Source organism: Ochotona princeps, chromosome 14 (genome assembly GCF_030435755.1).
Source record: "Ochotona princeps isolate mOchPri1 chromosome 14, mOchPri1.hap1, whole genome shotgun sequence".
NCBI lineage: Eukaryota > Metazoa > Chordata > Mammalia > Lagomorpha > Ochotonidae > Ochotona > Ochotona princeps.
Genome location: NC_080845.1, coordinates 5,599,160 through 5,626,800, shown reverse-complemented (window position 1 = coordinate 5,626,800; position 27,641 = coordinate 5,599,160). Strand labels below are relative to the sequence as shown.

Genomic DNA, 27,641 nt, shown 5'->3' with positions numbered 1-27,641 from the left:
GCCCGCTCCCTTTCCTCCCGTGTTTCTACTTGGCCCAGAGGAGGACCTGGCAGCCTGGGTTCCCTTGCTGGCTCTGGCACTGGCAGGGCTGCTGGAGTTCTCGGTCAAGTGCCAGAGTTGGCCTTGGCCAGTGCTCCTCGGAGCAGATCCGGTCCCCAGCCAGACCTCTTGCTGCCCCTCAGTAACAAGTATGCTGTGAAGTCAACCTCGGGCCTTGCCGCCCAAGCCTCTGGTCGCGCCCCGACCCCAGTAAGAGGTAAAACTCACCTGGTTTGTTTGAGGATGACCGTTGCTTCCTAATGTGAAGACCATCTCTCTCACCACTTCTACAAGTAGGGCTAACATTGTTTTCCGTTATAAATGGTTGAGCAATTTGAATGACTTCCACACAGTGTCATTATCGCAATATAAACCGGTAACCTCACAACTCCACACTTCATTGCCATGTGAAGTAAATGAAGCTAGCTAAGCGGATGCTGTATCAACTAGTAACTTGCCATTAAGGGTTATTTTATAGCATGGATTTGAATCTATTTATTCAAATGATATTTTACTCTTGTATTCATTTTGTTTTAGATTTGTGACATGACTATTTCAGTGCTGCTTCATTTTGTTCTGGATTCTCATTTCTTGCTTGTAAATGGCCTTTTTATGGTATCAACAAAAGTCAATGGAAGTTGCTGTTTGTAAATAAAGTGCTGCTGGAGCAAATGGGCTGTGGCCTCGCTCTGTCCTCATCCCGTTTCCACGAGCTTCCCCTGCTGCGTGGCAGCTGCTCTGACCACTCTTGATGAAAGATGCGTTTCCCAAGAAGCCCACATGCTGCAATCATGCTGAAAATAGAAGAAAGAGGCAGGGGGTGGGGTGGGGGATGGGTTAGAGAGTCTGACCTTTCTTTGGCCTGGCCAGGGGCCAGATCATCTAGGGGCCCAGGTCTCCCCAGAGACCTCTCGTCACCTGCCTGAGTCCCTTTTGAGTGGGCCCTGCCTGGTGCTGCCACAGAGCGTGCGTGGCTGCTTGGACTCTGGTCTGCCTCCCCTGCCCGTGTTCCCCCTGAACTGTCCCCCATAGCAGCACCCTGCCCCCCTGTACCCCCTCCAAATCAGGTCCCTGGCATAGACCTACTGAACCTGGAAGCACTTGTTTGCATGTCTGCATGGTTATGCGTTCAGTGACCATTTGTGGGTCCTGTGTCCTTAGCACAGACCCTGGCATGCTGTCATAAGTGTGTGTTGAGTGAATGAGCAAACGCCTGTCCTTGGAGGGCTGTGCAGGCAATGTGGCTGGGCTGCAGGCGGAGTTTCACCTTGGCCTGTGTGGGCGCCATGCCCTGTAGCCTTGCTGCTTGCACCCAAGTGAGGGATGCTGCTTCTCACCTGGGTGGCCAGTTGGGGGAGGATGGGCCCCAAGGGTTCCTGAGGAACAGGGCATGGTGGAGAAAGGGCATGCACTGTGTACTGGAGTTCCAACCAGCCCCACCTTGGCCCAACCTTGACCTTAAGCAAAGCACTCCCCCTTTTTAGCTGCAGCTTAACTCTCCAGATACGAATGCAGTATGAGGTGGTGACCCACTCGGCCTGGTAATTTCCAAGACTGGAACAGTGCACACTTTTGTAAACAAAATTTTATTGAAGATCTAAAAAGAAATCTCTAAAAGGTTGACTTTCTCTTCAGAAGATGATAGTTTTCTGTGTAAGCTACATAGGGCCTTGTGTCATGTCAGAACATGACAGGCATAAATACAAAACCCAAGAACAAGCCATCCTTCCACAACTTGGGCCAAGATAAAATATGTCTCATGAACCACACAGATGGCTTTCTAAAGAATCTTAAAGCAACAACAGCAGCAACAACTGAGGTTAACATTGTGGTGTAGCTAGCAAAGCTGCCTCCTGCAACATTGGCACCCCATATGGGCTTCAGTTCATATCCTGGCTGCTCCACTTCTGATCCAGCTCCATGCTTGTATCCTGGGAAAGCAACTCAGAAATGGCCCAAGGCCTTGGGTCCCTGTACCCAACACAGGAGACCTGGAGGAAGCTCCTGGCTCCCTGGCTTTGGTCTCCCCTGGCTGTTGTGGCCATCTGGGGAGTGAACCAATAGATGGAAGCTCTCTCCCTCTCAATGGCTCTATGCCTTTCAAATGAGTAAATCTTAAACAAAATCTCATCCTTTTGTCAATGAATAGGTAGAACTTGAACTTTCAAAATACAACAGAAATGGGAGGAAGGGGTTACCATGAAGGAAACGAGTTAAGCACACATCAGGAGGGTATGGGGAAGTCATGTGACCACAGGGCCTGACTCAGAGTTGGATGATAAAACTTGCCATCCCGTTTCTTGTTGGAGCAGAGGATATTGCTACTCCAAGTGGAAGAAATGATGTGGCGTACAAGGGGCTTTTTTTAAAATTATTATTGGAAAGCCGGATATACAGAGAGGAGGAGAGACAGAGAGGAAGATCTTCCATCCGATGATTCACTCCCCAAGTGAGCCGCAACGGGCCGGTACGCACCGATCCAAAGCCAGGAACCAGGAACCTCTTCCAGGTCTTCCATGCGGGTGCAGGGTCCCAAGGCTTTGGGCCGTCCTCAACTGCTTTCCCAGGCCACAGGCAGGGAGCTGGATGGGAAGTGGAGCTGCCGGGATTAGAACTGGCGCCCATATGGGATCCCGGGGCTTTCAAGGCGAGGACTTTAGCCTCTAGGCCACGCTGCCGGGCCCACAAGGGGCTTTTAATAAGTTTCAGGGAAATGGAATTAGATGATCTGTATCTTGAAAGGCAAAGCAACAGAGAAATCTTGCAACTGCTGGTTCATTTAAATGTCCTTAACCTGGACTGGGTCCAGCAAAAACCAGGAGCCAAGGAACTCTGTCCATCTGTGTGGGAGGCACCAAAGCACCTGAGCTGCCATCCACTGCATCCCTGGGTGCGTTTGAGCAGGAAACTGGAATGAAGGTTGAGGGTGAGACTTGGTCCCAGGCTCTGAGCTGGGATATGAGAGTCCCAGGAGGGAGGTTAGCCCACTGTACCACAACCCAACTACAACAGGCATAACAGGGATCCTCAAAAAGTCCATGACAGATGCCATCTTATGAGAGAAACTGCTTGTATTTCTTAATTATTTTGCACCAAAGCAAACTTTTAATTCTACTTTCTACAAACTCTGAAATCTGCGGGCGGAGAGTGCCTAGGCCTCAGAGCCAGGAAATGGGTCCCAGACCTGGGGCTAAGACAGGCTGCAACTCTGGCTCCTCATGTGCCTCCCTTGCTGCTAAGGGAACCAGCATCTGGCAGGGCCTAGGAGGAGGGCGGAGGGAGGCTAGTGACAATGCCCTTTGGGGAGGGGGGTGGTTAGCCAGGTGTTAGTGTGGGGGGTACCTTGTGCAAACAAGCCACATCCCAACTTTGAGGTAGAAGGGAACAACCCTTGAACTTTGTGACATTGGAAGGGACATCCTGCCAGTGCTAGGACCCTACACTTGTCCACACATAACCAACCCCCACCCCGCTTCTGCTGCAGGGCTACCCCAACCCCCATCCCAAGGACTCCAATTGAATCGCCCTCCATGTCAGAAGTCCTTCTCCATCTTGGACCCCAAGTTTGCCACCCTGGAGCCAGTGCCCATAGTCCTGAGTGGCAGCAACATTCCTGTCTCCGGCTGGCGCTGTGTCTGGGCTTCAGTCTCTAGAGTCCAAGCCATAGGGAAGCCTCTGCCCCCTTCACCTCAGAGTTTTAGCAAGTATAAGGTCAGGGGCATTTCTGTTAGGGTTCTGTTGGAACTCAGGAGAACCCACGACTTGGAGAGCACACGTCTTTAGCAAGCAGATCTCCCTAGTCGTGTGGCTGCTGCTTGAACCAACCTGTCCCTCCTCCCCAGGGAAATCTCCTCTCTTTGGCTCTTCCCCTATTCCCCACAGGGCAGGACTCCTGCGGGCAGACTGTACCACTTTCCTAGGTTTTCATGCATGGATATGGGCTCATGGCAGCCCCATATGGAGTGCCAGGCCTTCTCCGGTAGAAAGAGGTGAGTGACCTAGCCCCATGCTATTGGCTCTCCAGCAGTGCCCTGCTGGGCACCATTTTGTATGTCTAGACAGGATCAGTGCCACTGACAAACCAGTTATTGGAGACAGTTGTCATCTTCCTAATTCAGGACACTGATTGAACATAAAAATCGATTTGTAGACCTGTAGGTAATACATTTTAGAAACCTGCACTAAAGAGAAAAACCCACCAAACAGGATTGCAGTGTCAGAAGTTAAGAGACAGAGGCACAATGAATGTTACCAAAGACTCCCCGGTAAAGGAGCAAAAGCCTCTATATTGAAAAAATGGGGGACACACAATAGAGAAAACTCATTATAAATCTTCTGACCAAGAATGAGAAGCACATAATACAGGAGTTCAAAGAATTTAAGGAATATGTCACACAGGAAATGAATCAAGTGAAAGCTGACATTTCAGAAGTTAAGACTACAGTGGAGCAAATTAAAAGTGCAGTGGAGAGTCTCAAAAATTGAATGATGCAGAAGAAATAATATCAGAATTGGGCCCAGCACGGTGGCCTAGTGTCTAAAGTCCTTGCCTTGAATGCGTCGGGATCCCATATGGGCGCTGGTTTTAATCCCAGCAGCTCCACTTCCCATCCAGCTCCCTGCCTATGGCCTGGGAAAGCAGTCGAGGACAGCGCAAAGCCTTGGGACCCTGCACCTGTGTGGGAGACCTGGAGGAAGTTCCTGGCTCCTGGCTCTGGATTGGAGCAGCACCAACCATTGCAGCCACTTGGGGAGTGAATCATCGGACAGAAGTTATTTCTCTCTGTCTCTCATCCTCTCTATATATCTAACTTTTCAATAAAATTAAAATAAATTTTAAAAAAAGAATAGTATCAGAATTGGAAGATATTTTCTGTCACCAGGTGGAAGCAAACAAAAAGCTGGAAGCAGAGCTAGGCCAAGCTTAAAAAGAGTATCCAAAAATTAAAAGATATGATTAAAAGGCCCAGCATAAGAATTATGGAAGTTCCAGAATGTGCAGAAAGAGAAACTGGGATTAAAGGCATATTCAATTAAATAATAAACGAAAATTTCCCTAATCTGGAGAAACAATTGGAAACAATATATAGGAGGGTCACATAACTCCCAATAGAGTTAATCAAAAGTGAACTTCACCACCACACATGATAATCAAGCTCTCTTCAGCTGAACATAAGGAAAAAAAAAAAAAAAACCTTAAATGTGCACATGAGAAAAATCAAGTGACCTATAGAGGAACCCCAAGCAAACTCACAGCTGACCTCTCAGAGGAGACACTACAGGCCAGGAGAGAATGGAGTGGCATATTCCAGAATCCAAAAGGGAAATTTTTCAGCCAAAATAAAGGAGAGCCCTGCAAAGCTCTCCTTTGTCTTTGAAGATGGAATAAAATTATTTCACAATAAAGAAAAACTTCAAGAATTTGCCTCTACTAAACCTGCCTTACAAATAATACTCAAAGATGTACTCGTGAAAGAGAAAAGGAATAGCAACTACCAAGACCAAAGGCAAATGTGGAGAACATCCCACTAAAAGGCTAATAGAAGACTCAAAGAACAACCCATTGCTAAAATGACAGGACCAAACTGCCACCTATCCATATTAACTTTGAATGTAAATGGCTTAAACCATCAATCAAACACCATAGATGAGAGGACTGGATCAAAAAACAAAACCCAGCTATCTGTTGCTTACAGGAGACATATCTCACCAACAAAGATCAGAGGAAACTGAAAGGATAGAAAAAGATATTCCAAGCGAATGGTAAGGAAAAACATGTGATTGTATCCATTCTTACATCAGGTGATATAGACTTTGATGTGACACATCATATAATGATCAAAGGATCCATTCAGCAAGAAGAAATCACCATACTAAATGTATATGTGCCAAATGCCAAGGAATCTAGCTTCGTGAAACAAATATTAACAGATTTAAAGGGAGAAATAGACTCCAATACAATCATGGTGGATGACCTTAATATGCCATTAACATCAATGGACAGATCAAAAAGACAGAAACTCAGCAACAACAGAACTCATCCAACTCTAGAGCAAATGGCGTTAGTTGATATTTACCAAACCTTTCATCCTACAGAGAATACTCTTTTTTTTCATCAGTACATGGAACCTTCTCCACAATTGGCCATGTTATAGGCCACAAAACAAGTCTCAGCAAATTTTAAAAAATCAAAATTATACCATGCATCTTTTCAGACCATCATGGAATGAAGCTAGAGACCAAGGAGTCAAAACATCCAGGAAGACTTGCAAACACATGGAGACTGAATAATATGTTACTAAATGAGCAATGGGTTAGAGAGGAAATCAAAGGGGAAATTAAAAAATTGCTTGAAACAAATGAAGGTATCAACACAACATATCAAAACTTATAGGGCACAAAGCAGTGTTAAGAAGAGAGTTCATCTCAATCAATGCTTATGTTTTGTTTTGTTTTGTTTTTTTTTTGTAATGTGTGGTTTTCAATCCCAGAGCACTTTCAAGGTTCCTGTGCCTCGATATCATCAGGAACGTTTGTGAGATGAAGAAGAGTTACTTTCCACCTCTTTTTTTTTTTTTTTTTACACTCAGAAGAGCAGCAACAGGCTGTTTTTTTTTTTTTTTTTTTTAAGATTTATTTATTTTATTACAAAGTCAGATATACAGAGAGAAGGAGAGACAGAGAGGAAGATCTTCTGTCCGATGCTTCACTCCCCAAGTGAGCCGCAACGGTCGGTGCTGCGCCGATCTGATGCAGGGAACCAGGAACCTCTTCCAGGTCTCCCACGCGGGTGCAGTGTCCCAAGGCTTTGGGCCGTCCTTGACTGCTTTCCCAGGCCACAAGCAGGGAGCTGGATGGGAAGTGGAGCTGCCGGGATTAGAACCAGCGCCCATATGGGATCCCGACGCATTCAAGGCGAGGACTTTAGCCGCTAGGCCACGCCGCCGGGCCCAATCAATGTTCATGTTAAGAAACTAAAAAGCACCAAGTAAATGAGCTAAACTTCAGGTTGAAGGAACTAGAAAAACAACAGCAAAACAATCCCAAGATTAGTAGGAACAAAAATAATCAACATAAGGAAGGAAACAAACCAAATAAAGACCAAGACAACTATCCATAAGATCAGTGAGTCAAACAGCTGGTTCTTTGAGAAAATCAACAAAGTAGACTTCCCAGTAGCCCAACTTTGTGGAGTGGAGCTGGGATGGGAGATGCAGCTGTCAGAACCTGGGAGGTGATGAGAAACTCCTGGGATGATTGGGGAAAGCGGGAAGGGAGGAGGCAGGGAGTCAAGTGCGGGATGATGCCACGCCCCCATGCCCTGCCAATCATATCACACTGAAGGACTGCAAAGCCTCCTCCAAGGCCCTGAGAAGCTGCTGTTCCCGTTTGTGCTGTATGGCCCCTGTGGATGTGAGTGAGTCATCAGGCGGATGGGAGCCTGGGGTGTCTAAAGAAAGGTACAGAAAGCTTGAGAGCAGGAATCAAACCCCACCAGAGTTCAGGAGTTCCCCCCCTGTACCCTCCTGCGACACACACACACTGCACACTCTCACGGGATGCTGCTCATCAGAAAGAGACACAGTGGGGACGGCCCAGCAGACTGAGCCACTGCCTGTGACACTGGCATCCCGTGCTGGAGTGCTGGTTCAAGTCCTGGCTGCTCCATCTCTGATCCAGCTGGCTGCTAATGAATGCACCTGGGAAGGTGGTGGATCATGGTCCAAGTGTTTGGGTCTCTGCCACCCAGCACCCATAGGAGAGAGCAGGGTATGGAGTTCTAGACTCATGCCATCGGCCTGAACCAGCTCCAGCAGCTCGGGGAGTGAACTGGCACATCGCGGATTCTCTTTCTCACTCTCACTCTTGTTCTGACATTTTTCTTTTTTTAAAGAGACAAGGCTTGATGAGCCTTTTTGGGATTTTGGAGGCAACATATGTTACATTTGAGTGGGCTGTTCTGACCCACTTACCAAGTAACCTGTTGGTGGCTGAGCAGGATTTAGCACGAACGAAAGGTCTGAGGGGGTCCAGAGTGCAGTGCCAGGTGCTGTACCCCCTTGGGCGTTGTGACCTGGCAGCGTCTGTACTGCCATGAGCACCTGTGAGTGACAGGCAAGCTCTAAGAGCCAAGCCAGCAGGAGTGTCACACTGCAGCCCTCTGCAGAACTGTGCCAGCGTCAGTCACTCCGTTTCTGCCTTTGAGAATCAGTTCATGTCTTGCTTCAGAAGAGCCCTTGTTGAAGCCGAACATCTGATTCTGGGACACTGAGTGATCGGGTGACCCAAGGGCTCATCACGAGCTGAATACTTTCTGATCCACCAGGTAGGAAGGTAGCATGGGTAGCCGCAGTCGGTAGAAATGGTAGAGAAAAGGCTGGAGTTAAGAATGTCCAAACAGGTGGGGAAGGAGGGTGATGCTGTGGATCAACTGGCTAATCCTCCCCTTGCAAAGTCCCAGGATCTCACATGGACACTGGTTCATATCGTGACTGCTCCACTTCCATCCAGCTCCATGCTTGCGGCTTGGGAAAGCAGTGGAGGATGGCCCAGGGCCTTGGGTTCCTGTACCTGTGTGGGAGACCCTGAAGAGGCTCCTGGTTTCCAATTGGCCCAGCTCCAGCTGTTTTGGCCATTTGGGGAGCAAACCAGTGGATGGGCGATCTTTCTGTTCCTTCTCTCTGTAAATCTGCCTTTTCCAGGAAAAATAAACAAACCTTTTTTAAAAAAATTTAAAACATAATGTGCAGAAGATGCAAGTTGCACGAGTAGGTGACTTAAATATTGTTTACACCTGCTTCTGTTGTATTGCTTCATCTACCACAGTCCAAATCTAGCATTTCCATCTGCACCTAGGCCAGCGTCTATTGGAAACAGGTAAAACATGACAAAGGCTGTCATGAAGAGGGTGTGAAAATAAATCCCACAATAGGTCAAGTGTTTGGTTTTCTATTTGATATTGGACTGAGAGAGGGGCAGAAGTGCAGGTAAAAGTGTGATGGTTTGGTTGAATGTCAGAGATTCAGGAAGGAAAGGAGTAGATGAAGGCTGTGAAAGGATTTTGGGAAGGAGGTATTTGGATAGACTCCTGTGTGCTCATAGAATGTGAAGACACTTGTATAGGTTATTTATTCCCAAACATATTGGCTTAATACCATAACTGTTTTCTTTTTTCATGATTTTGGCATCTGCAGTTGGGGTTAGGCTCAGCTGGTTGGTTCTTCTGCCAGACTTGCCTGGAGTCATGGATTGGGCCATTGGTCTCCAGCAGGCTAGTTTGGGAGGAGTTCCAGAAGGCACGTGTGAAAACTTCAAGGCCTCTTGAGGTTTACAAGGTCATTTAACCAATCAAGGAAGTCGCAAGGCCAACCCCGACACAAGGGGTGTCAGAGTGACCACAAAGAGTCAGGTGGACAAGGGTGAGAGGAAAGAGTGTGGACATCTGCAAATGATCTGTAATCTTTTTTTTTAATTTATTTATTTTCATTGCAAAGTGAGACATACAGAGAGAAGGAGACAGAGAGGAAGATCCTATGTCCTTGATTCACTCCCCAAGTGGCTGCAACAGCTGGAGATGTGCTGATCTGAAGCCTGGAGTCAGGAGCCTCTTCCAGGTCTCCCACACAGGTGCAGGAACCCAAGGGCTTTGGGCCGTCCTCAACTGCTTTCCCAGGCCACAGCAGGGAACTGGATGGGAAGTGGGGCTGCTGGGATTAGAACTGGCACCCAAATAGGATCCTGGCGCATGCAAGGCGAGGACTTTAGCCACTAGGCTACCATGCCGGTCCCAAATAATCTGTAATTTAATGTCTCACGTGAAGGTCTACTAGTCAAGCAAGAGGACGTGTTTATTTAAGTGCTTCAGCCTCTTTCCCCAACCATTCCAGAGCTCTCCCTGCAACAGGGATCACAGGGGCCAAGGTGGAGAATTGAGTGTAGGTTTAACCACATGGACTTCCTTCAACAAAGCCGAGCCGGCCGTAGCCACTGCTGCAGGTCAAGCCTGCCAATCTGGCACCATTTTCCAGCAACTCCTTTCCCCAAGCAAGAAACTATTGCTGGTCCTCACTAGCAAAGAGAGTTTTCATAGATATGGTTTTGCCTTCTTTCTCTGCAAGGTTGATGCATGAACCACTACATGTACTTAGAGTGCCTCACTCCCAGCACAATGACTTCCGTCCTAGGAGTTAATTTCATGGTGAGAATGGTAATAAACTTATGCACAGGGAATTAGTGGTCTTACCGGCTGCCTCCTTTACAGAGGTAGCTATTCTGAAAAAAAAAAATGTGGTAAAATGGTCAACGGAAGATACAGTTTATATTTTAGTGATAAGAATTTAAGGATAAGAATTTATGTGGGTCATGGGAGACCAGGATGCAGTTCATAGCTCCTCGGTTTGGCCTGGTCTAGCCCCAGCCTTGTGGCCACTTGAGAAGTGAACCAGTAGACCGAATCTCTCTTTCTCTGTCTTACTCTGCCTTTCAAGTAAATAAATAAAACTTTTAAGAAAGAGTAATGTGGGCAGACAGCTTTACAATGGATTTCTTTTCTTAAAGATTTATTTGTTTGTTTTTATTGGAAAGGCTGGTATACATAAAGGAGACACAGGAAGATCTTCTGTCCACTGATTTACTCCTCAAGCGTTCGCAACAGCCGGAGCTAAGCTGATCCGAAGCCAGGAACCAGGAGGTTTTCCAGGTCTCCCACATGGGTGCAGGGTCCCAAGGTCTTGGGCCATAATCTACTACTTTCCCAGACCACAATTAGGGAGCTAGGTGGGAAGTGGAGCAGCCAGGACATAAAGCAGGGCCAATATGGGAACCTGGCATGTACAAGGCAAGGACTTCAGCCAGTAGGACTTCATGTCGGACCCTACAATGGATTTTTTTTTTAAGATTTATTCATTTTATTACAGCCAGATATACATAGAAGAGGAGAGACAGAGAGGAAGATCTTCCGTCCGATGATTCACTCCCCAAGTGAGCCGCAATGGGCCAGTGCGCGCCGATCCGAAGCCGGGAACCTGGAACCTCTTCCGGGTCTCCCACGCGGGTGCAGTGTCCCAACGCATTGGGCCGTCCTCCACTGCTTTCCCAGGCCACAAGCAGGGAGCTGGATGGGAAGTGGAGCTGCCGGGATTAGAACCAGCGCCCATATGGGATCCCGGGGCTTTCAAGGTGAGGACTTTAGCCGCTAGGCCACGCTGCCAGGCCCCTTACAATGAATTTTTACAAAAAAAAATTATTTATTTGAAAGGCAGAGCGATGGTGGGACTGTGGGGGAGGAAGAGAAAGAGAGAGGGACACACAGAGAGAGACAATCTTACATCTGCTGTGTCCTTCCCCAAATGGCTGCAGCTGCTAGGGCTGGGCCAGGCTGAAGCCAGGAGCCAGGAACTGCTTCTGGTCTCCCATGCAGATCCAGGGTTCCAAGGCCATCCTCTGCTGCTTTCCCAGGCCACCAAGAGGGAGCTGGATGAAAAGAGGACCAGCTGGGACACAAACCGGTGCCCATACGGGTTGTGGGTGCTTGAAGGCTGCTTGAGCTATGATGCTGGCCCTAAAGAATTGTTTAAGTTACAGAATATTCAGCTTGACTGAGAATGCATATGAAGAGTAATAATTCTTGTCTAAAATATCATGCCTTGGGCTCAGAAACAGTTACTATAACAGCTATTTCTTTCCTCTGAGAGGGAGAGGATGGAGGTGTCTTTGCTACCATCAAAACAGTTGCTAGGTAAGGATGTAAAGTTGTTGTGCTGTGGACATTCAAACATTCATAGAATGGTGGGTGCAGGGGAGCCCAAGGGGTGCTCCACGTTGGTCATGAAGCCACTGACTTTGAGTCACAAAATCCACTTCCTAGACATGTTTGTGACGCTGGTGGGATGTTGAAGACTGCATCTCTCTTGGCAGTTTAGCAGGTAGCTTATGATAGCATTTGTCACTGGTGGCAAGACAAGGTGACGAGTGATCTCCTCCTGTCTGCTTGCTGCTTCGGTGTCACCAGCAGGTGGCTCACACTCCGGCAGTGGCTTCTCTCCTTTGGTTCTCCTAGATTGGTCTCATCACCTCTCCATCAGCTGCACAGACAGGGTGCAACAGGCAAAGGGTTTCACCACAATAGATGGACAGGGAAAGGCTGAGGGAGCCAGTAGACTGTGGCTTGAGGCTGAGCTGAAGTGAACAGGAGGGCGATGAAGCCCACAGACCCATCTCTTCTCACGGTGCAGGTGAGGCTGTTGGGCCATCCTGGAACCAAAGATGGCCACCCCTGCAGGATCACTGCCACCCAAGGGCAAGGTCTGCCATGGTCAGTCACTGGGTGCAGCCTGTGGGTGGCATGACCTCAGCACCAATACTTGATTGCATTTCAGAGGGTAGGAGCTAGGCCCAGGGGTAGCTAAGCTCCCTAAAGCTGAAGGTGAGGAGGTAAGGCAGGTCCTGCCCACAGCACCCATGGACTTTGGTAGGGGAAGAGTGCAAGATCATGAGGTCACCCCAAAGTCTGTCTCCTACACCTTCCAGCAGCTCCAGTAAAAACAACTCAAAGGTTCTGGTGTCTGTCTGTCGTTCTTTCTTTTTTTTTTTCCTTCCTTCCTTCCTTCCTCTTTCCCTCCTTCCTCCCTCCCTTCCTTTCTTTCTTGGCATTTATTCATTTTTATTGGAAAGGAAGATTTATAGAGAGAAGGAGAGACAGAAAGATCTTCTATCCGCTGGAAGTTTCCCCAAGTGGCTACAATGGCTGGAGCTGGGCTGATCCAAAACCAGGAGCCAGGAGCTGTTTCCTGATCTCCCACATTGCTAGAGTCCCAAGCGCTTGGTCCGTTCTCCACTGCTTACCCAGGCCATAAGCAGGGAGCTGGATCAGAAGTGAAGCAGTCGGGAAATGATCCAGCACCCTTATGGGATCCTGGTGCTTGTGGGTGAAGGATTAGTCAGCTGAGCTACTTGCGCTGGCTGCCACTTGCATGTTTCAAGGTCCACCTGTGTTACAGCCTGCCTCCTCCGCACTTCCTTTATTTCCATATTACATTGTATCAGCGGCTGAGCGTCTGGGTTTGCCCACCTTTTGGACCTAGTGAATGATTCCTCTTTCAACATGTGTCCACCTTGCACAGTGCATATTTCATTTCTCTTGAGTATTGTCAGGGTTGTGAAGTCACGTAGCTCCTCCGTGGCAGATGTTTTAAGGAACTAGCGGGTGCTCTTCCAAAGCAGCCACCCCATTGCAGGCATGAAGCAGCAGCATAGGAGGGTTTCCTTCCCTCCATCTTCTCGCCAGCACCCAGGCCAGGACTGCCTTCCTGGTTGCCTCCTACCGACAGGAAATCACAGCTTATTGTGGTTTGGACCTGCATTTTGCTGCTGGCAAATGGTAATGAGTACGTTTTCACGTGGCCATTGCGGTATCTTCTTTGGTTTTATTTATTTTTTTAATATATTTAAGATTTTTTATTTGGAAGGCAGAGTTAGGGAGCACAAGAGAAAGGTCTCCCATCCACTCCTTACTCTTCATATAGTCACAGCAGCTGGGACTCAGCCAGCCTGAAGCCAGGAGGCAGGTGTTCTATCGGCGCCTCCCATGTGAGTGCAGGGGCCCAAGCACTTGAACCATTTTCTACTGCTTTCCCAGGCACATTAGCAGGAAGCTGGATTGGAAGTGGACGTGATGCCAGATGCTTTAGGCCTTGGTTTAACTTGCTGTGCCTCTTGGACCCCTCCTTTTTTCATTTTAAAATGGGGTTAACAGTTACTTTTGGTATCTCACAAAAGAACCTGTATTCCCTGAAAAAAACCTTAGAAACCGGGCGTGTATACTGTTAGTTATTTAAAACAGTCCAACTAATAGATGCCAGTTGAGAGTGCAGATTACAAGTGCTAAGCCAAGCCCCTTCCGTGGCTGCGTGAAAGAAGGTGCATGCGATAGTTAAAACTGGTATCTGAAATGTGGACCACACACCGCATGCAGTCTCACTACGTTTAATTCCATCAAGGGCCTGCCAGAAGAGGGTACTGTTTGCACCATGATAAACCTAGGCCCAGAGTGGTTAGGTCGCCTACTCACGGACACACAGCTCAGGGCTGCCCAGGGTTTGGGCTCAGACAGTCCTTGTTTCCATCTTTTGTCCTCAATCCCCACCCTGCGCATGTTTGAGTGTGGAGGCTCTGAGCGGAAATCCCCCCACCCGCACTCCAGGGGTCCCCCCCTTAAGACTGAGAAAGTATTCTGTGTTTTGGAAGCACAGCAACCATACTTTCATGGGACTACCAGTTGACTTACAAAACGGCACAGCCTCTGTGTTCCACCATGCTGGTGCACAGGGCAGGGCCTCTCCCCCCTTGCCTCTGCACGGGCCACAGTGGAGTGTGGTCGCGCCAGTGGGGGGACTTGTTGCAGCTCCAGGATCTGCAGGCCGGGCTCCCACTGTCTTGACAGCTCTAAGCAACGACTGCGCGCTCAGTGCGTCATGCCCGACCCAGGGACTAGAATCTGGGAGCGGAAAGGAGGGTCCAGGCACAGCCCTGAGCTCAGCGGCCTGAGGCAGGTCCCCAGGCTTCCCTGCGCCCCGCTGGCACGTATGGGGTGTCCCCCACCATCTCTCCGTCGCTTCTCTGGCCTTTGACGTTCTGCGTTCCGGGCCTATCTCCGAGTTACCGGGGCTGCGCCCTAAAGGTGACGTCTCGCTCCCAAAATCTATTTTTTTGTGTTTTTTTTTTTTTTTTTTTTTGGTGGAAAGCGATAGGTCGTGGGTAGGGATGCTCAGGGGTGCAGCAGCGCAGGGCCGGGCCCGGGGAGCGCACGGCCGCGGCTGCGCACTGCGCGCCCAGCTGGTCGATTTGCCTGTCTCCGCCCCTGCCCCGAGCTGGTTGGGGCGGGTGGGCGGAGCTGCGCCGGCGCCGCGCGCCCATTGGCTGCGCAGCCCGCCGCTCAGGCCTGGGAGCGGACGGTTCTTACTGCGGCTGGGCACCCGCTCGGCTCCCGCGTCGGCCCCGCGCTCCCGCTGCGCCCGGCCCCGGCCCCGGCCCCGGCTCGGCCCGGCTCCGGCCTCCGAGCCAAGGCGCCGCTGCCGCTGGGCCGCTCCCAGGGCCATGAGGAGGCGGCGGCAGCCGCTGCGGTCCGCGTCAAGGTGACCGGCCGGGACTGCAGGCGGTGAGGAGCGCGGCCGGCGGGGCGGGGCCCTGAGGGCCGGGCCGGAGGGAGCTGCAGGTGCGGGGGGCGGGGCCCGGAGGGGCGGCCGCTGGGGCCGGGGAGGGGTCTGGGGGCGTGGGCGCGGGGGGTCGGCTGCAGCGGGGCTGGGGGCCCCGGGCGTGCGGGTCCCCGCGTGGGGTGGGGGCGGGGCGGGCCGGAGGAGGCAGTTGGGCGGGGCCGGAGGGGTGGGCAGCAGGTGCAGGGGGCGGGGCCGAGAGGGGCCAGCGAGGCGAGGCCCCGGCGGGCGGGCGGGCGAGTCTCGGGCTTGGGGAAGAGCACAGGTGCAAGGGGAGGGGCCCGAGTGGCTGCAGGTCCGGAAGCGAGGCCCGCAGGTGAGGAGCGGGCAGCGGGGTGGGTGGTCTCCGGAGACTGCACGGTGTCCTGCTTGCCTCTCAGGGGAGGGTCTCGGGTGGGAGTAGGGACGTGGTGCTCTCCGAGGATTCTGTACATGTCCCGGGTTCCACCGGTGGAGCGGCCGAGGCCTGGCCGAGCCGCTGTGGAGCCGGACTCGCATGCCCTAGGCCCGCTTCTTGCGTGCGCGCCGCGCCCGAAGTGAGACGCGTAGGTTTTCAGCCATCAGGGACGCTCGCTGTTGTGGACGAAGGGGCTTGCCTAGATGAAAGGTGTGTGTGTATGGGGGGGAAGGGCTGTGGAAGAGTGTGTGCGTGTGGAGAGACTTGGTGCGTGGCGTGAAAGGGCTCTGGCTTGTGGGCTCCTGGGGCCAGATGCTGCCACAGATGTGCGCGGTGCCCAGCTCAGAGAGCAGGAAGTGGCAGCCTGGTGTGGGGCTGGTGTCTCACAGTCTCGCGGTGGGTGGCGTGGCTTTGTTTACGTCTTTGCAAAATGAGCGTTCTGACCCCCTGCCCCGTGGCGGGATGCCCAGGAAATGCGTGGGTCCAGGTAGACCTCCTTGGGACTGGAGAGGAGGGGCTTTATCAGGCCGGTGGGGGGCCGTAGGCACCCGTGGAGGGCAGAGTTGTGTGTCGTCTTGACCTTTAGGCCTCATCCCACCCCCAGGAGAACTTGGGGCTTGATCCTTGTGGAATTCCCCTGGCTTTGCTGCGTGGGGACCCCAGGTTTTTGTTTTGTTTTGTTTTGTTACCACATTGCAGAGGAGAGATGCCAAACAAAATACAGGCTATGCCTCATTTTCCTTAGGATCTGACGGGGTGGGGAGAGCAGGAAGTGGGGGTGACAGGGCTCCCTCTGGGTGCCCTTCCAGTGCCCAGTGTCCCTGCTCACTAGCAGGTGGCTTTTCTGAGCTGCTGTGCCTCTTCCCTACCTTGCCCAGACAGAGGCTGTGGAAATGCTGGGGACCTCACTGCAGGAGTTGGTGTGTTGGTGAGCCGCGGTGGCATGTCAGGAACAGGACCCCTGCAAGGGCCTGTCCTTGTGTGGCAGGTACCAGAAGGTCCAGCAGCAGCATGTGTCCACTGTCCTCCTCTGTCCCTGAAGAACTCTATCAGTTACTTGCAGAGCCTGCTGCCCCCCCTGGCTGACCACTATGCTCTTTAAAAGAAATGCCCAAACCTGGTGGTGAACAAGGGCCAGGATGTGCCGCAGCACGAGGGGCTTTGCTTTCTGATCTGCCATTTGTTGGGGGTGGCAGCATTTGTGGGAGAGAGAAAATGTTCCTTAGTGGGCAAGTACTGCCCCTGCGGCTCCCCAGGCCAGTCTTGTAAATGGACTTTGCATCTTGGTGATGAGGGTGAGAGTCCTGCCGGTTGACCCGGGTGTCAGGCAGGTTGGCATTGGATGCCTCCAGCCACCACCACTTGCAGCTGGGCCCTGGGGCACCGGCACCTCGGCTCCTTAGTGCTTTGGTTTCCTGCTGTAGGATCACGGATGCTCACGCCACCTGCCGAGGTGGTTATGAAGAATGAACGGCTCAAAGTCTGTGAGGGCACCTGTTGGCCATCACTGTCAGGGGCATTTGCTGCCCAGCCCCATTTGCCCACTTGTCTAACGCCACAGGCTGCTTAGAGCAGCAGATAGTGCTCTCACCTGGGATAGACCTGGCATTTCTGAGCTGAGTGAGGCGGGTTTGGGGCTGCGGGCTCACTGAGAGCCCCTCTAGCTCTGGCCTGTTGATCACATCCCATCTGCTCGCCCTGGAGGAACCCCACACGCGCTGCCTGCGGTTGAATTCTCCCACGCATGTCCGTCTGGCACCTCACCTGGCATGTAGTAGGTGCTCATTCAATCCTTTTCCGAGGGACAGAAGAGGGACTCGAAGCAGAACCGTGTGGTAGAATGCCCTCTGGCAATGTCCAGGAAGCGGTGCCAGACTGTCAGTGAAATCAGAGACCCTCAGCTTGAAAACGCCCCCATTTGGCACCCTCGTGGAGTTCAGCCACTTGGGTTCACGGCCTCAGCCATATGCGCACGAGTGCTTGGGGGAAGGTTTGGCAGTAAGTCGTTTCCTCAAGTCACACTTCATTTCTTCTTTAAGACAAGTAGGAAGGTAAATTGTAAAGCAAGAATCTTTGTTGCCTGAAGATTCCAGTGGCTGATCCTCCTCCCTAGGGGCACCCGCTGTTACCAGTTCCTTGTTTATGACATGTTCCGCCTCCCACGCAAAGAAGAGCTTTCTATACGTTCTCTCTACTGCTCCATCTGCTCACCCCATCACTTTTGGAAATTGGTCCAGTATTGGAAAATGTTCCGCGCAATACATACTGTCCCTCTTCGGTACTAATAAACCTCTCTCCCTGATAGTGAGGGCCCGGTGTGGTCCCCCTACCGCATGCAGGACTCAGTCCGCCTGGTCAGCAGTCATTGTTTACAAGACAAGCCAGAGCCGTCTCTTGTTGTCTAGGAAGGCCTTGGCTCTGCTCCCAGTGAACAGCAGGTTAGAGGGCAACCCCGTGCATCAGAATGCGAGGCAGGATAGGGAAGAGAAAGGAAAAGAGCCTGGGCGGCTGAGATCCTGGGCTTAAAGTCCAACTGGTCTCTCTGACTGTATGGCTTGGGGCAATTTTCCTAATCTCTGTGTCTGCCTTATCTGTCAACTGGATGCTGCTGCTGATGATGATAGTGATAATGGGATCTGCTTCCTGGGAGGAAATAAGACCTGGAGGGAGACAGCAAACCTGCTAACTGGCAGGGAGTCACTAGTCCTTCTAGACAGATGCTCCATTTGTTGGCAGCCACCCGGGAACCTTGGAGATGCCAGCTTAGAGATGTTTCTGTACCGCAGGCAAGCCCTGGTTACAGAGGAGTCATGGGGGAGGTTGGCAGTGTGGGTGGTCCCAGGGCTGGGACAGCGACATTGGCTGTCGTGGCTTGCACAGCTTGGTCACAGCCTGAGTGGCCGTGCTGTGCCGTGCCTGGCCCTGCACATACTTCTCCCTGAACAGGGGATGCCTCCTGTTTTCTTTGCTGCCAGTGGGGGCGAGGGTCTCTGAGGCGACCCCCAGCATGAGAGCTCAGTGGGCGGCGTGAGGGGCACATGCTCAGCCCCACCAGCTGGGTCTGGACTCCGTGCCTCCCACTGCCCGGATATTTGAGACAGGCACGTGCCATGCCACGCACTGAGCAAGGTTTGGGTGTGGCCGGTGGCAGTGTTCCTACAAAGTTCTCCGGGTGGGGGTGTGGAGAAGAGGAAGCGTTTGCTGCAGGTGCTGCGGGGGCAGGTGGAGAAGCGGAAGAAAGGACAGGGCTGAACGCTGCCACTGGTGCTTGCTGAGGCCCACCTTGCCTGCCCGGAAGTCAGGGCTGGGGGAGATGGTTGGATTAGCTTCTGTGAGGGAGGGGGCCTGTGCTCAGTTTCCTTTTTTTTTTTTAAGTTGATTTATTGTGTATTTGAGATCAGGCGTGTTCAGGGTGGTATGGCTGTAGACGACAACCAGTTTATCGTGTATTTGGAAGGCAGAGTGACAGAGAGAGAAAGAGAGAGACAGGAGAGCGAGATCTCGCTGCCATTCAGTGGAGGACTTAACAATGGCTACCACAAGCAGGGCTGGGTCATGCCCAGGCCAGAGGCCAGGAGCTTCATCCGGGTCTCCCACACGGGTGCAGGGGCCCAAGCACTTGTGTCGTCTTGCATTACTCTCCCAGGTGCCTCAGCAGGCAGTGGGATTGGAAGTGGAGCAGCTGGGAACTGCAGGTTGCAGCTCTCCCTGCCCTTGTGAGGGAGGACGCTGCCCTGCCTTCATGCTGCAGCCTTGTGGGGCTTGTGTGTTCAGCTCACAGTCAATGGAGAGTCTCCCACGGGTGGAAGATAGCCAGAGGCAGCGGCCATCACAGAAGTGAAGGAGCCAGGCAGATTCAGCCTGTGGAGCTGTGCCGTTGTGGGTTCAAGTCCCAGCTCTACCCCACACAGCCTGCGTGGCCTTGGGCAGATGTCTGAGCCTCAGCTTACTGATTTGGAAAATGGGAATAGTGGTGTTACCTGACTGGAGGCTGTGGAACATGTAGCCTGGTGTCCGGCAGGAGCTGGAGCTTGCCCAGGGCTCGCTGTTGATGTAACTGCACCTGGTGCTGTTTTCTGTGGGTCCTGGTGAAGTGGCAGTGGGGCTGGTGGGATGGTCAGGGGATCTGAGAGACCAGCTCTGAAGTCACAGAGCACTCGGCGGGGGTGGGGGGCTTCTTGCAGCCTGGAGCTTGTCCCCAGGTTTCCTCCTCTTCCGCCCCATTTCTGCACCCAGCTGAGTGGAGCTCCTGCACCGATGCATTCTTCCTCGGGGGAAGGCTTGCACTGGGCCTGTATTTCGGTTCTGCACCTGTTGAGGAGAGCAGAGACCAGGAAAGCCAGGCAAAACTTCCAGGTCCTGTGGTGGGTGTTCCCTGTGGTGGGTGTGGCCTGAGCCTTGGAGAGGAGGCCTGGGCCTAGCAGAGGGAGAGCTTGCCATTAGCACCAGGATGGTGTCCTCTGTCAACCCAGAGTCACCCAGGGTTTAGGGTCCTTTCTCTGTGGGTGTCATGGTGTCTTGCCAGTGGAGACTATGTGAGTGGCTACATGAGAAATGTGTTAAAACCCAGGTACGCTTGGAGATGGAGGCGCCAGGCCCAAGCCAGGCGGGCTGGGACAGCTGAGGGACGCAAGCCCAGACCCCTGTAAAGACAGCGGGTGCTGGAGGGAGAGGATGGGGTCAGCTGGGAGGGAAGCATGGGGGCAGGGCCATCCAGCAAGTGGGGGCTGGCTTCCCTGATTCTTTGTTTCCTTGGCCTGTGCTCCTCTGTAACGCATGCGTCTTTACGAACCTTATGTAGCACAATACTTTGGCTTCTTACATGCTAGAGAGCTCTGTAGCCAGGTTTCATTCTTTTTTTTTTTAATTAAATTTATTCATTAATTACATTGTGTTGTAATTACATAGAATCTGGGATTCTCCCCCCCACCCTCCCCCCATGGTGGGTTCCTCCACCCCGCTGCATAACCATAGTTCAAGTTCAGTTGAAATTCCCTCCCTGCAAGTATTTGCCAAGCGCCAGGTTTCATTCTAAGGTTAAGACAGTCACTTGAGTAATCAGAGGACAGTTCGCCTGTTTGGGTTTGATACCTCTAGGTTTTTTTAAAAATCGTTTGAGAAGCAAGGAGGAGTGATGGGCGTCTTTCATTGGGTGTGTGTTGGGGACAGTAATTCTCCCCCTAGTGTCACCTTAAGTCTGGTAACCAGGGCAGAGGGCTCCGCTGCTTTCAGCGCATTGCTAAATCATGAAATGCTTAAGGAAAATCAGTTAGTAAATTCAGGAGCATTTGCACTGTCTGTCTGTAGCAGAAGTTTGTCATGTGGGATTAGTAAGCGTGTCACTGTGTTACTTTGCGTCTTGCCTGTGGCTGTCTTCCCCTTGGCCGCCTGTCTGCATTGCCTGCAGGATCCTGCCTCCCACAGCCCTGTCTGTCCTGCCTGGCTCGTGGTAACTGTGTGACCCTTGGTGACTTGCTTGTGACTCCCCTGGCTCTGGTTTAAAGGGGATGTTTTTGGGGGCCAGCCTTACACAGCCAGAGACCCCATGACTGTGGCACCAGCATCCCGTGTTAGAGTGCTGGCTTAATTTTTGGCTGCTCCACTTCCAGTCTGGCTCCCTGCTAATGTGCTTGGGGAAAACAACAGAAAATGATCCAAGTGCTGGGGCCCGTGCCTCCCATGTGGGAGACCTGGGTGGAGTTCCTGGCTCCTGGCTGTTGCCATTTGGGGAATAAGTCAGCGGATGGAAGATCTGTCTCTTTCTCCCCGGACTCCTCTTCTATCTACTTTTCTCTTCATTGCTCCATTGTAAATAAACAAACAAATAAATATACATTGGTTTCTCCCACTTCATTCAGTGCCTAGCCCAGGGCTGATCCAGGGCAGTAGATTGTTCCTCTGGCTTTTTTTGTTTTCATTTTTTCTTGTAAAGATTTATTTATTTTATTGAAAAGGCAGATGTACAGAGAGGAGGAGAGACAGAGAGGAAGATCATCTGTCTGATGATTCACTCCCCAGGTGACTGCAATGGCTGGTGCTGCGCCGATCTGAAGCCAGGAGCCAGGAACCTCCTCCAGGTTTCCCACATGGGTGCAGGGTCCCAAGGCTTTGTGTCATCCTTGACTGCTTTCCCAGACCACAAGCAGGGAGCTGGATGGGAAGTGGAACTGCCGGGATTAGAACCAGTGCCCATATGGGATCCCAGTGCGTTCAAGGTAAGGACTTTTACCAGCTTTGGGAAGAGACAGAGAAAGATATCTTCCTTTTGTTAGTTCACTCCCGGGTGCTTACAGTAGGTGGGGCTCAAGCCCGGTCTCCCACGTGGGTGGCAGGAACTCATGTGGCTGGGTCATCTTTTGCTGCCTCCCAGGTGCATTAGCTGGAAGCTGGGTGAGAAGCAGGAGTGGGTGGGATGTGGGTATCCCAAGCAGAGGATCAGCCTACTGTGCTCCCATGGCCGTCCTAGGGACTGGGTGTGTTTTATTCACCAGCAGCTACTTAGGGCATCGCATAGCATGTGGCCTGTGGTATGTGTTGCCTGAGTGTTTGTTGGATGAACAAATGGCCGACTTGAATCCACAAAATGAGGAGGTGGCTGGGTCTGTGGTCCCCTCCTTTATACCAGGTTTCAGCACTCACGCTTTCCTGACACCTGTCATTTCTGCCTCACGCTAGCTCTGTGGGGCTCAGAGGGCAGGTTTTGGTGGGCATGGGAAGAAGTGCACAACTCGCAGGGGTTCAGCAGGCTGCCCAGGAGGTAGCCCTGGGAAGGGTTCAGTGCTGCTCCCGCGGCAAGGGCCACCTGCAGGTGTGGTTTCCAGCACACACGTTGCTGGAGTCCCAGGTAAGGACGGGGAAGCAGGGCTGCCCTGCACAAGGGTACCTGGATTAGTTTCTCGTGGCTTTAGCTTGTTTCCCAATAACTGGCTTTGAGTTAGTGAGTTCAGTTTGGAAGCCAAGGGCTGAGGAACGCACAGGAAACCCCGGCCTTTCCTGTGGATGAGTTGAGTGTGGCAGCTGTTGGTAACGTTCTGATTGGCTGGCAGCTAGGAAGTTAACTTGTGTTCTTATTGGGAAGCGTTTGGACAGGACTGCAAGGTGATTGCTGCTACAGGGTAGGTTGCATTCTGCTGTTTTCAGAAGATGCGTCAGTTTGCTTGCCTCTCTGGTGGTGCTATGGGCGTGCCTGCTGCAGACACCTGTGCGGTCAGCACCCCGTGAACTTTGTGCCCATTTGATGAAGTGTCCTTCTGTGCTGACACTGAAGGGATTGTCGCATCTCCTCCTCCTGCACTGAATGAGGGCAGAGGGGTTGCCAGGGTCTGAAATTCAAGTTTCCCAGCTGGAGCCTGTGGACTTGCGCACACCCAGCTGCTGGTAGTGGTTCCTCAGCAGCTGCCCACGTCAGTGTCCGTGAGCAGCCATGTCCATGGCGAAGCACTCAGCTCGGGCGTGAACCTCTGCCTGGTCACAGTGTGAACACAGGGAAGCAGGGAACAGAGCCAGCCTGGCACACAGCACTGACATTCAGGGTGAGAAAGGGAGTGCCTCGAGTGCTCAGTTGGCACCAGTGAGAGGCCCTTGAACCTAGCAATATAGTTGCAAGAAGAGCTTGATGTGGCTGGGAGCACAGTGCAGAAAAGACCCATGTGTGTGGAGCTGGAGTACCAAAGGTGTCGGTTTGCTTGGAGATGCCAGCTTGGGAATAGGGATATCTTGTGTGTGTGCATCCTTTCCTTGTTAGGACAGCACTGGCTTAAAGAACTAAGATTGTGAGGCTTGATTCAGAGTGGAGAGTGCCGGGTGACACTGCAGGATTGTACCAGTGGTGGGAGGCAGCCCTCTCTCTTGTTCTTCCCTGTTCTGCTAGACTTTCATGCCTGTTAGTCCGTCTGTCCACCAGCCATCCGGTTCGTGTTGAGCACCGGCCGAGCGGCCACGCTATGCCGAGTGGGAGCCACAGAGGCGGAGGAAGACACGTCTGGTCCTTACCATCATCGGCTTGTGCTGTCAAGGCCATTCGTGGCACTGACGGTGGCCACTGAGGAGTGCAGAGTGTGAAGAGCCTGTAAGTGGAATGAGCTCACCTGGGGAGGTGGAGACGACTTCCAAGGAGGAGCCTTCAGGTTGGACTCTGCAGGGTGAGGTGGTGGCCGTGCATGCCGTGAATCAGAAAGAACCAGAAGGCACGGGAGCGCTTTTGGCCTTGTCTCCTGGAGCCCTGCTGGAGCTCCCTGGGTGGGTGCAGCCACTGACTCTTCTTCCTCAGGAATCCCAGCTGTCGCCAAAAGTGCCTGCTTTGCAAACGCTGCCTGCCATGGTTCCCAGGTCACAGTTGGCCTCACTGTTACTGCCTGCAAGGTCCGGTTGCTTGCTTGGCTTCTTAGGGGCTGGAAGAACACCTTGATCTTGCCTGTGGCTTTAGGCAGTAAATCCAGGCTCACTGAGGACTGTGCTTGACATTGCAGTCCCTGGCCTTGGGAGCTCCCCAGTGGGATGGGTGAGAGAAGATGAATGGCGCTCACGCCTGGCAGCGAGGGACGATGGCTGTGCAGACTCATGGGTGGTGGAAGCGGAAGGGGGTGTGCACAGGACTGCAGGAGGTTCCCCAGGTCAGAAGTGCACCTTTCAGTTTTTCAGGGAAAGAGGGGTCCAGGCAGGGAGAGACCAGCACAGGGGCAGAAGCTAAAGTGAGCTAGGTGTGTCTCAGAGGAGTCAGCAGGTGCGGCACTGTGTGTGGGGTGAGATCTGTGGTGGGAGGGGCAGAGGAAGGGCTGATGGGAGACGAGCTTGGAAGGGAGGTTTGGGGTTAGCTCATAGGGGGCTTACAGTGGTGCCTGGGAGTGCGAGTGTTGGCTGGGCAGTTGTTCGGGAACTAGGAGTGTAACAGCAGCACCTGCAGCCAGTGGCAGGTGGAGGGTGATGGGGAGGAGACTGGGAGAGTGCAGGTGTGTGACCACAGGGCTGGGGAAAGGCAGGTTCCAAAGAGGTCGAGCCAGCAGCCTTTCTCTGTGATGACTGGTGGGTGGCGGGGTGCGTAATGCTCTTGGGTGACAAGATGGTGGGACCAGGCTGCAGGGTGTGAAGCGGGGGAGGGTTGGGAGGAGGAAGGTGGTGGTAAGTTTTGTGTTGGCCTTGGAGTTTGGGGATCTTTGGGCAGTGGCCTGGGGGTCTGCAGTTCTGCGAGGTCTGGGCCAGGACAGTAGTTGTCCCACGTTGGGGCACCCCAGTTGCCTTGGTCTAAGCAACCCTTGTGCCTTGGGGCTGTGTCCTTGACGCTCTCCATATCCTGAACTTGGGCCAGCAGGGAGAAGCCTGCCAGGGGTGCGGGTGAGGGTGGGGTCTCAGGGTTGGAGTAGTGAGATGGACCCAGACCGCTGGTGGGAGCAGGAGGGGTCCTCACCTGGAAAAAGTAAGTCTGACGCCCAGGTGAGCCCAGGTGTCTGACAGATCAGCTCAGGGCAGCCGATAAAGAACCGCAATGTGCGAGGGTTGTCGGAAGCTGCTCTGGGACCTGACTTGTGACGTGTGTGTGCGTATGTGTGTGCACACGTGTGGGGGGTGTGAGACACAGGTCTTCTGTGGCCACGCCACCTCCTCACGGGAAGTGGTGCAGAGTTAGTAGTGTGTGGAGTTTGTGTACTCTCCAGGCACTCAGCATTGGCTCTAGGCTACCTGCATTACCTAGTCCGAGGAAAGCACTGTGGACATGGTTGCTGTGTCGTGCTGGCCAGGACCAAGGCCAAGGCACAGCCTGCATGGCACAGCAGGGTCCCGGCTACTTTTGGCCCATAGTTGGTTGACTCCCTGGATATAGAACTCAGGGACAAGGAGGACTGGCATGGAAGGTGGAGACCCAGATCTGGTTGCCACTGAGAGTCCCAGCTGAGGGGAAGGGAGGATATGTGAGGAATCCCCGTGGGAAGTGGGCACCCTAGGGAGCAGAACCAGCCTTTTTGTGTGAAGGCATTGGCCCCTAAGGAAGGGAAGAAAGGAAAGGCATTCATGTGTGTTGAGCTGAGAGACCCAAACGCTAGGGAAGAAAGAGGCAGAGGATAGGAAGTGGAGGCAGGTTGAGGGCACCGTGCGCCCCAAGGTGGGACATAGACTGTTGTCTAGCTCCGTGGGACAGGACAGAAAGACGATGTTTTGAATGGGGATGGGAGTAGGAGGACAAGGAGGAGTTAGGTTTGAATCCAGCTGCTGTGGCTGATGAGTCTTGGACGAGTGGGGGAGCCACCTTGGATCCCAGGGCTCTGGTTTTCACTGAATGTGATGACAGCATCCATGAAGATGGCAACTCCTGGATGTGATGACAGCAAACACAAGTGTTACGATGGTACCCATGATGACAACACCCGCAAAGACAGCACCCATGGAGACGGCATCCGTGGGTGTGGTGACAATACCCGCAAAGACAGCACCCATGGAGACGGCACCCATGGGTGTGGTGATAACTCCTGCAAAGACAGCACCCATGGAGACGTCACCCGTGGGTGTGGTGATAACTCCTGCAAAGACAGCACCCGTGGAGACGGCACGCGTGGGTGTGGGGACAACACCCGCAAAGACAGCACCCGTGGAGATGGCACCCGTGGGTGTGGGGACAACACCTGCAAAGACAGCACCCATGGAGACGGCACCCGTGGGTGTGGGGACAACACCCGCGTTGACAGCGCAATGACCCATGAAGACAGAACGTGTTCTCATGAATCATGGCAGGAGCCGGGCCTGGGGCAGGAGTGACGTGCTCAGCAGAATGGCTGTCGCAGAGTGGTGGCTTGGAAAAGCGTGGGGATGATGCTTGGTCTGAGCTCAGTGCCTCTGCTGTCATCCATGGGACAAAGCCCGCCAGCATCCAAACCTGTATCTGGAGACCTTCAGCTGTGGGAATGGCCGGGGCCGGGGCCAACTCCACTGCCAAGAGGGGTCAGGGTCACAGGGCCCTCCCAGATCATGATGGGGGTGAAGGATCCTGTTGACAGTTCTGTATGCATGCTGGAGTCTGGGGGTGGAGTGGCTGCTCCTGGTCTTTGTGTAGCTGGAACTGCCCCTCCCACCTCCCACAGTGTGTCTGCAGAGGTGGAGGGGAAGTGGCTTTAGGGGTTGTTTACCCTGTGCTCTTTTTTTTTTTTTTGTGACTGGCCTGGGTACATGTTTGTTGAGTGGCTGGGACAAAACCAACCCCTGGTGGTAGTTATTTCCTAGTGCTGGACAGGGTCTGGTTTCATTCCACTGAGATGATGCTGGGTAAAATACTAATGTTCATCTGGAAAACTAAATCAACACAAATCAATATTTTTTTTAAAGATTTATTTATTTTTATTGCAAAGTCAGATATACAGAGAGGAGGAGAGAAGGAGAGGAAGATCTTCTGTCCAATGATTCACTCCCCAAGCGATTGCAATGGCTAGAGCTGAGCCAATCTGAAGTCAGGAGCCCGGAGCTCTTCCGGGTCTACCATGTAGGTGCAGGGTCCTAAGGCTTTGGGCCATCCTTGACTGCTTTCCCAGGCCACAAGCAGGGAGCTGGATGGGAAGTGGGGCTGCCTGGTTTAGAACCGGTGCCTATATGGGATCCCAGTGTGTTCAAGGTGAGAACTTTTGCTGCTGTGCTATCGCACTGAGCCCATAAATTAAGAATTTTTAAAGATGTATTCATTTATTTTTTATTGGAAAGTCAGATTTACACAGAGAAGGAAAGACAGAAAGATCTTCCGTCCGCTGGTTCACTGCCTAAGTGGCTGCAACAGCCAGAGCTGAGCTGGTCTGAAGCCAGGAGCCAAGAGTTTCTTTCCAGGTCTCCCACATGAGTGCAGGGTCCCAAGGCCTTGGTCCATCCTCTGCTGCTTTCCCAGGCCACAAGCAGGGAGCTGGGTGGGAAGTGGAGCAGTCAGGACATGAGCCAGCGCCCATATGGGATTCCAGCATGTGCAAGATGAGGACTTCTGCCACTAGGCCACCGTACCAGGCCAACAAATTAAGGCTTAGAAACAA

General features: G+C 52.4%; 1 protein-coding gene across 3 annotated transcripts in view; it reads left to right on the top strand.

Annotated features, from left to right (window-relative positions):
• Positions 1 to 14,976: 14,976 nt before the first annotated feature.
• RALGPS1 (Ral GEF with PH domain and SH3 binding motif 1) overlaps positions 14,977 to 27,641 on the top strand; it is a 225,108-nt gene continuing 212,443 nt past the window's right edge. The window contains exon 1 of one of the 3 annotated variants that reach the window (XM_058672752.1): positions 14,977 to 15,193. The gene's annotated coding sequence lies outside the window, so the exon portion shown is untranslated. Of the gene's footprint in view, positions 15,251 to 15,426; positions 15,565 to 27,641 lie in introns of those variants that run through there. The other 2 variants (XM_058672751.1, XM_058672753.1) reach the window with 2 other exon arrangements.